Genomic DNA, 8638 nt, shown 5'->3' on the forward strand with positions numbered 1-8638 from the left:
TTGCTCCAAGATCACATAATGCTTTGTTGATTGTAGTGTCGCCAATGGTACATGGGATAGAAAAACTTCCCGGATCTTTGAGCTTTGGAGGGGAACTACTTTGAAGAATAGCACTACTCACTTTGGTAAAGGCAATAGTCTCCAACTTTCGGATGGATTTCTTCTTGGTAAGAATATCTTTCATGTACTTTGCATAAGCCGGAATATGATTGATCAATTCCGTGAATGGGATTGAGACTTCTAAGTTCTTCACAATTTCCATGAACTTTCCAAGTTGCTCATCAAGCTTAGGCTTAGCTTGGCGACTTGGGAATGGAAGTCTAGTCACAATAGGCTCTTTAGCCTTTTCTTCATTCTTCTTCTTTGAAAGTTCATTGGTAGTGGGTTCTTCTTCCTTAGAGTTCTCCATAACTCCTTGCTTGCCACTAGCATGCACAATATATTCATCAATTGGCCTCTTCGGCCCCTCATATCTTGTACCACTGCTCAAATGGATAGCACTAACCATCTCATGTCTTGTGGGCGGGTTACCTTGAGGAGGTAATTGCCCCTTTTGTCTTTGGGAGCTAGAAGATGCTAATTGGTTCATTTGAGTCCCTAACATTTTGGTGTGGGCAAGTATGTTGTTAATGGTGATTTCTTTAGCTTGGCTATCTTTTTGCATTTGGGTGAAGAATTTGTGTTGGTTCTTTTGCATTTGGAGGACCGCTTTTTGAACATCAAAGCTTTGGTCATTGGATTGGTTGTAGGAAGGTTGATTTTGATATCCTTGGCTTTGGTTGAAAAAGGGTCTTTGAGCTTGGTTTCTCATTGGAGGTGGAGTGTATGTTGGTTGAGGGTTTTAAACATTTTGGCTCTTGTATGAAAGATTTGGATGGAATTTGGTGTTCTCATTATAGTAGTTAGAATAAGGGGTACCACTCTTGTATGCTTGGAAAGAATTTACTTGTTCATTTGTTCCGCTACATTCATTTTGATCATGTCCCAAGGTTCCACAACTTTCACATACTCCATTTGGGATTGATGATGAAGCCACCATAGCATTAACATGTTGTTTAGGTGATTTGGAAGCTTCATCAAGCTTAGCCATGGCCTTCTCAAACTTCAAGTTGATGGTATCGATATGAGCACTTAGTTGCGTACCCAATTGTGTGATGGAATCTACCTCATGCTTTCCTCCTATAGTGGCCTTTCAAGGCCTACTATATTGGGTATTATGAACCGCCATCTCTTCGATTTTGGCCCATGTTTGATTGTCATCAACTTCGGTAAACATCCCACTGGATCCCATATTAAGCACATTACGTGAGTCTTCATATAAGCCGTTCCAAAATTATTGCACAAGGAACCACTCACTAAGTCCATGGTGTGGACAAGAACTACAAGTGTCTTTATACCTCTCCCATGCTTCATATAATGATTCCTCATCCCTTTGCTTGAACCCAGTGATTTGGGCTCTCAACATATTTGTCTTTTCCGGAGGATAAAACTTCTTGTAGAAAGCAAGTGCTAACTTCTTCCATGAATCAATACCAAAGGTAGCCTTATCTAGGCTCTTCAACCATTGCTTTGCGGTACCGATCAAGGAAAAAGGAAACAATACCCATCGGATTTGGTCTTGAGTAACTCCGGTTTGAGAAATTGCATCACAATAGTCACAAAAAGTCTCCATGTGTAAGTGAGGATCTTCACTAGGCATCCCTCCAAATTGGCTTCACTCAACTAATTGTATGAAGGGGGGTTTGGCAATGAAATTACCGGTTAAATGTGGTGGTGTAGGAGTACCATTTGGTAGGTTCTCCTCGGTTGGTACGGAATGTGATGAAAATTTAGGCATTGTAGGTTGATTTTGTGGTGGGTTTGGAATTGGGTTATCCTCTCCTTCTCTTGCAAAGAGGTGGACAACCTCAATGTTATTTGGTTCAATGTCCACATTCTCTCTAATACCTACAACTCTTGAGGTACCTCTAGCAACTCTTCTATTGTTGGTTAAGGTCCTTTCAGAAATCAATAGCTAATAAATTACCTTGTGATCTCCTAGTCATGCAAAATATCAAACAACTCGAAAACAATTAGAACAACCTTGAGGAGATTGACTTCCCCAAGGTAAAGAAAGAAACAACTAAAAACAATTAACGAAACTCAAATCAATTAAACACCGTCCCCGGCAACGACGCCATTTTTGGTTCGGGTATAAAACTCGTCGTCAAAAGCTACCAACCAAAACAATATTTCTAACTCTACAAACTACTCTTTAGTGGTGTGGTAAGTAAAGGTTGGATCCCAAGGGACGGGTATTGATTTAGGATTTCAATTGCAAGTAGTGTGTGTCTTAGGGTGTCACAAATTGGGTTGAGATGAGATGTAATCTAAACTAATCCACAAGATGAATGTAAATTAATGAAAACAAAGTAAAGCAATTAAAGGGGTTGTAAACAATTGATTAAAGGCACTAGGGTGTCATGGGTTCATAGGGGATTCATGAAAATAGATCATACAAACATATTCTTAATCAGAAGCAAGCACTTATTGTTGTGATGGGATCGAGTTAGTGTATATTTTACAATCCCTAGGAAGATTTAGGTCCCGGAGCCGAGTTGTCTAGACTATACAACACCTACAAGTCGACTTAGTCTCCTCCTATTCAACTCTATGCATGGTCTAACAAGGCTCGAGTTGGTTTATGTCTTACGAGCAAGCAAATTAATTATCAAAACATATTAGATTAAGCATAGATCAATCCCCATGTTTGTTTCCCCTAATTCCCCATTAACCCTAGCTAAAGGACTACTCACTCATGATTAAGTTTAACATTCTAATAAGGTTGTCAATCATACTAACAAAGCAAAACATGATGAATAAATGATGTGATTAACAATAATTAAACAAGGATAAAAGAGATTATACATACTTGAGATTATCCAAATAATAAAGCAAAGAATAATAGAAGTAAACTTGATGATTGATGGAAGGTTGTCAATCCTCCAATAAACCCAAATAATCTTCTAATTACCCAACTAAAACTAAGAACAATTGAGAAATTAAGGAAAGATTAAGATGTTATTAATATTGAAATGTGTATTACAACTTTGATTAAGACTAAATTAAGAGAATGATTATGATCAGATCCTTCTAAGCTAGTACAATAGGGTATTTATACTAAAATTAAGTACAAGGATTAGGGTTACTAAGGGATTAAATGACGATTAAGACCCTAAGAGAAGCTTGATAATTTGCAACTCCCGAGGGACATGCACGGATTGGTGTAGCTACTCCTCAGGGACACCCGCGGATTGTGGTGAAGCACGCCTTGTCCCGTGAGGCGATCCGCTCGGGCTGGCAGTCAGGACGCTCGGATCGTGCTCTGGCACGCTCGGATCCTGCTCTGGGACGCTCGGATTGTTTCTATGATCCGCTCGTCCTGAGCTTAGGACGCTCGGATCATTAGACAGAGTTCTTCTCTTGTTCTTGGCTCCCTAACAATCCGTGAGGACTGTCTTAGGGATGCGCGGATCTTTCATCATTGCCCATTTCACTTCATTTATTTGCGTAGGCTTCTAGTGTCGGTCTCCTCTTCGATGCTTGGTCATTATATGAAATCCATTTATCTCCATTTTGCTCCATAAATGCAAGGCTAGCAATCCTCTCCTACCAAGGACACAAAACCTCAAAGAATATTCAAAATGGGAAACTAAAGATAAGAAATGAGCCTAATAAGTGATAGAAAGCATAGGAACGAGGTTAATACGGGGACTAAATGTGCTCAAATATGAGTCACATCACCAATACGTACCTTCACCTCTTACTCAGAAACTTTGGATAGTGGACGACCTTATCCAGGGCGAACGAGAGTCATTCTAGAGATAGGATGCTAAAGAGGGATGATTCCTTATGTTTAGTACCTATGTTAAACACCGCTTTTGCCTTGATTGACCTAGGTATAAAGTGGATTCGAACGGTTTCCAAGCATCCCAAAATTGCTTGGCGGCGGCTCTAAATATCTCAACATCGTTTCGAGACCCTTGCCAAGACGAAACCGGCCGATATAAAACGATCCGGTCGAAAGCATTTAATACGCCGTCGAGCGCGGCTTTCCGACTGCTGCACGTTCACATATTGGCTTGGCGTGTAGGTGGGCCCATGTCCACAGAAACACAAAGAAGGTATGTGGCCTATATAAAGCTTTGAGTTGAGTGAGTTGATCATGAGAGACAACCTATAAATGATGATCTGAGTGAGACCAAGGTTGGATATTTAGCGGTTGTTCGGACTCATAGATAGAAAACGGAATTTAAAGGACAAGTGAGAGTGACCTTATTGAGTATGACTCGTGTATTTTGGGATAGCATATATTTGAGTTGGGATTTATGGAATGATGAGAGAATAGTGAGGCACCGAGAGTAAAAGAGAGTGATGACATGAGTTGATAAAAAGTTTTGGAGTGTGTGAGATTAGACTTGAGGAATGGTATGAATCGAATAAAGGGTGACCAAGGGTTTATGAAACCGGAATATGAGAGAACACTAGAACGAGAAATGAGTTGGAGATTTTGCAAGTTTTGTAATCCGACATTCAATCAGGAATTTGTTATAGGTTTCAAGTGAACCCGTGTGAGGAGGTCGCGTTGATGGCCGTGACATACGAGGGATGGGTTTGAGTTTTAATAATTGAGATATATGATGGTGAATTTAGTAATACCAAGATTGGTTTTCGCGGTTATGAGAGTAAGAGTGTGCTACATAATGCGTGTGAGTTTAATCATGTTGTTAAGATATTTAATCACTTGTGTTATATAGTATGGCCACTTAAACTAAGTGTGTATGCATGATGTATGAAAGTAGTTGGGCGAGGTTCCCGCCAATGAGCGGTAGTATAGATGTTGATTGTAAAGTTGTCTCCCAATCGTCAAGTGGAACGCCCACGGTGTACATCGTGACCGTGTTGTAGTGCTTAATTGAGTAATGATGTTGTATTATTCCTTGAAAATAATGAGTGGTTAGGCCGTGTCCATGAGATAATGTAGGTGTGGTGGATACGGATGTGACTATTGCGGTTGTTGGTGACGGTATAGTGATACCGTCGCTGGGTGTGGGGGAGGAGGTAGAACGGTTGCGAGAAGAACTATGAAATAGTATGTCTGTGACAGTAGTATGTCTAGGACATTTTATTTTAATTGTGTAGTAATGATGGCCATAGGCCAAGAGTAGTATTAAATTTAGTTGTTTGATGGTGTATTAATCACCGTCGGAATTTATTAGCATTTGAGTGATGAAATAGGAAAGCTTGAAAACGAGTTTGAGAACGAAAACATTCTGCCCAGGTGACACTCGACCGAGTGCGCCGTGCACTCGACCGAGTGGTCTGCTTTGACTCTTGCTTTGTCAATACTCGACCTAATATTTGGTGTATGTCCTTATTTCACGATTTATAATGGTTTGTTTGTGTCGGATGAACATGTTGACCTCATATGGATGAGACCTTGTGAATTGTTTACGTGTGACCATATTATGTGACTTTCGCTATTTAAAAGTGAAATTAAAATGAAAGTTGTTAATTGACATGTGTGATTGGATGATAAAAATGATGTGACAATTGTAGATGGTGCACGTTAATTGCCGTGAATTCATTTTGGTATGATAACAACGTCTATATTATGTGAAGCTTTATCATGATGTGTGTGTCGCATAGTAGTCTTGAATGCATAATCAGTCTTATGATGCTAGTAACGGAATTATTGATGATGGATGGAAACGGATGTGGAAACACATATTTGATCATGTAGTGGATTTGACGCGGTATATGCGTGGCATGATGTCCGGAAATGGGAATGTTGAACATGGTTAAGTCACATAACGAGAAGTTTTGACATTTTCTGATTGTTTCATAGAGTTTGCGTATTCGTGACTTGACGTGCATACATGTGAGTGTATGAAATTGGACGATCTATATACGTAAGACTAATCAAGACATACCGTGTGATAGATATGTACACATATAACCAACATGAGTTGGGAGTTACATATGATATTAGAAATTGGAACCGTGGGTTTGACCTGGCCTTATGCTTGACCTTTTAGGAGGCTTGTAGGGTGGAATTATATCGATAGAATTATGACTATATGTGATTTGATCACGGATTTGCAATAAGTAAGATAGAGTGTTGAACCTGGAACATAGTTATTTGTGGAATTTGGTAATGAGCATCTGAGAGCACCTTATGAGGTTTGACAGTTGAACTTCTGGACGAAGTTCTCTTTTAGGGGGAGTGAATATAATAGTTCGGAAATTAAGGAAAGAAAGAGTATGACACGTGATGAAGTAATGAGAATTGAAAAAAGAACCAGGGGATAAATACGATAAATATGTGTGATTTATAAGAGTGATAATGATAATAAGAATCTTGACGGACTTTATGATAGAGTAAAATGGCGAGAGAGTACATGAGAACCGGTAATGGGACTTCAGAGAAGATTGAGGAATAATTATGAAAAGAGAGAGTGAGGCGAACATCGGGGACGAAGTTCATAATATGGAGGGAAGAATTTAATACCTGGATATTTTGGGATTCGTAAAGGAACCTTGGTATGCGTGAGAGGACCCTCGGGTTTGATGAGTCTACTCGGGAGTGAAGTATGACTATAGAGTGGACCGAGTATAACCTATACTAGACTTAGTGGAGTTGTTATAATGTCCGCCTATAGAAGGGTTGTCTTAAAACTATCATAACTTGACATCTAGACATGGTATTGATGTGATTCTAATTCAAGATGATAGCTTGTTCTCTTATGATTCCAAAGGTAGGTCACACGCCCAAAATGACCAAGAATCGGATAAGATATGACTGTTTTACGAAAACTGGTCATTGCTGAGAACTCCGTTGCACTCGACCGAGTGGACTCGGCACTCGATTGAGCGAGTGACACTCGACCGAGTGGACTCGCCACTTGAGCGAGTGGCGCCGAATCAGAACACGGGATAAGAAAATCTTATCCCCTTATCCTCATTCATTTTATCTTCTTCCTTCTCACTCCAACTACTCTCCCTTCTCTCTAAAACCCTCACAAACACTCTTACATGGGATTCAAGCTTACTTTTATGGATTGTTCATCCTTTTCCTTCTTCTCTCAACATTTGTAAGTTAAGATCTACCCTTCTTTAATTAGTTTAAACCCTAACGTTTGAGGGGTTTTGTGTTGTGTAATTAATTAGTAATTAGTATATGTAATATGAGTAATTAGTGGGTAGTAATAAGGGATTTTGTAGTTTATAATAGTGTAGGATGTATTTATGATAGTATTACATAATTTGTATAGGATTAAGACGGTCTTGCTAGAAGGAATCATGTGGGATTCTAGTTGCTTGTGAAGAATGCTTGATGTAGTCGAGGTCGTCACTCATCTAATCAAACACATTTATAAAACTCAACAAACAACTAGTTAGCGGTAAGTCGAGGTCGATCCATGGGACGGTGTGCTTTGGGTTCTAAGTCTATCTATCTCAATTTATGCTAGTGTCACAATATGTTTGGGTTTGTAGTTGTATCTAGACTATTGAAAGTTATAAGGTAGAACAAGCAATAAACTAGGAAAGATGTAAACAAATGATTAAAAGTGCTAGGATATCATGGGGTCATGGGGGATTCATGGTGTTGATCATACAAACATGTTTACAAGGTTGCAAGCAATTAATGTTGTGGAGGAACCGAGTTGGGTTATATCTTACGGTTCTTAGGAAGAGTTGGGTCTCGGAGCCGAATCGATTAGATTGTACAACACCTACAAGTCGACTTACTTTCCTCCTAATCAACTTCTATGCATGGTCTAACAAGACTCGAGTTGGGTTATATCTTACGAGTCAAGTTGAGTAGATAAGAGATAGTAAAACTGCAAGGATTCATAGGCTTAGCATTTCATCAAACATAACATGTGCATAAAGTTGACATCACAACAAGCAAGCAATTTAATCATGTGAACATATTAGATTAAGCATGAATCAATCCCATGTTGGTTTCCCTTAATTACCCACTAATCCTAGCTAAGTAACTACTCACTCATCATCATGGGAAACATGTCATTAATAGTGTCAATCATCACAACAAGTATAAACATGATAATAGAATGAGGAAATGAACAATAAAGATTAAAGAGTAAAGAAATTATACCAAACTTGAGGTGATCCAAATAATAATGCAAAGAATAATAGAAGAAACTTGATGATTGATGGAAGGTTGTCAATCTCCCAATAATAACCCAATAATCTTCAATTACCCAATAATAAACTTGAATAATAAACTTGAACAATAATTAAAGAGAGATTAATGTGTAATTTGTGGAAAGATTAAAGAGTAATCTATTCTAATCTACTCCTAATCTAATCTAAAGAAAGATTTTCTCCTAAAAACCACACACCTGATTAATTACCAAGATGGGGTATTTATAGTGGAAATTAGGTGGATGCATTAGGGTTAACTAAGGGCTAAACTAGTAATTACACTTTTGAGATTTGAGCAGGGAGAAGCCGGTATTTCTTGAAGGAAGGGCTTCTTTCTTTGTAGCTTGGAGAAGACGAAATTGTGCTGTGGAAGAATCCGTGCGTATTGTGGTCGGGACGGGCGGATTCTGGGAGAAGAAGACGAGCG

At 39.0% G+C, this 8638-nt stretch overlaps 1 non-coding gene across 1 annotated transcript; it reads left to right on the plus strand.

The window, feature by feature from the left end:
- The first annotated feature begins 1358 nt into the window (after window positions 1–1358).
- Window positions 1359–1465, plus strand: LOC141620765 (small nucleolar RNA R71). The gene has a single exon (XR_012532033.1). It is a non-coding gene; the product is annotated as a small nucleolar RNA R71 (small nucleolar RNA).
- The last annotated feature ends 7173 nt before the right edge of the window (window positions 1466–8638 follow it).

This window comes from Silene latifolia, chromosome 1 (genome assembly GCF_048544455.1).
Source record: "Silene latifolia isolate original U9 population chromosome 1, ASM4854445v1, whole genome shotgun sequence".
Classification (NCBI taxonomy): domain Eukaryota; kingdom Viridiplantae; phylum Streptophyta; class Magnoliopsida; order Caryophyllales; family Caryophyllaceae; genus Silene; species Silene latifolia.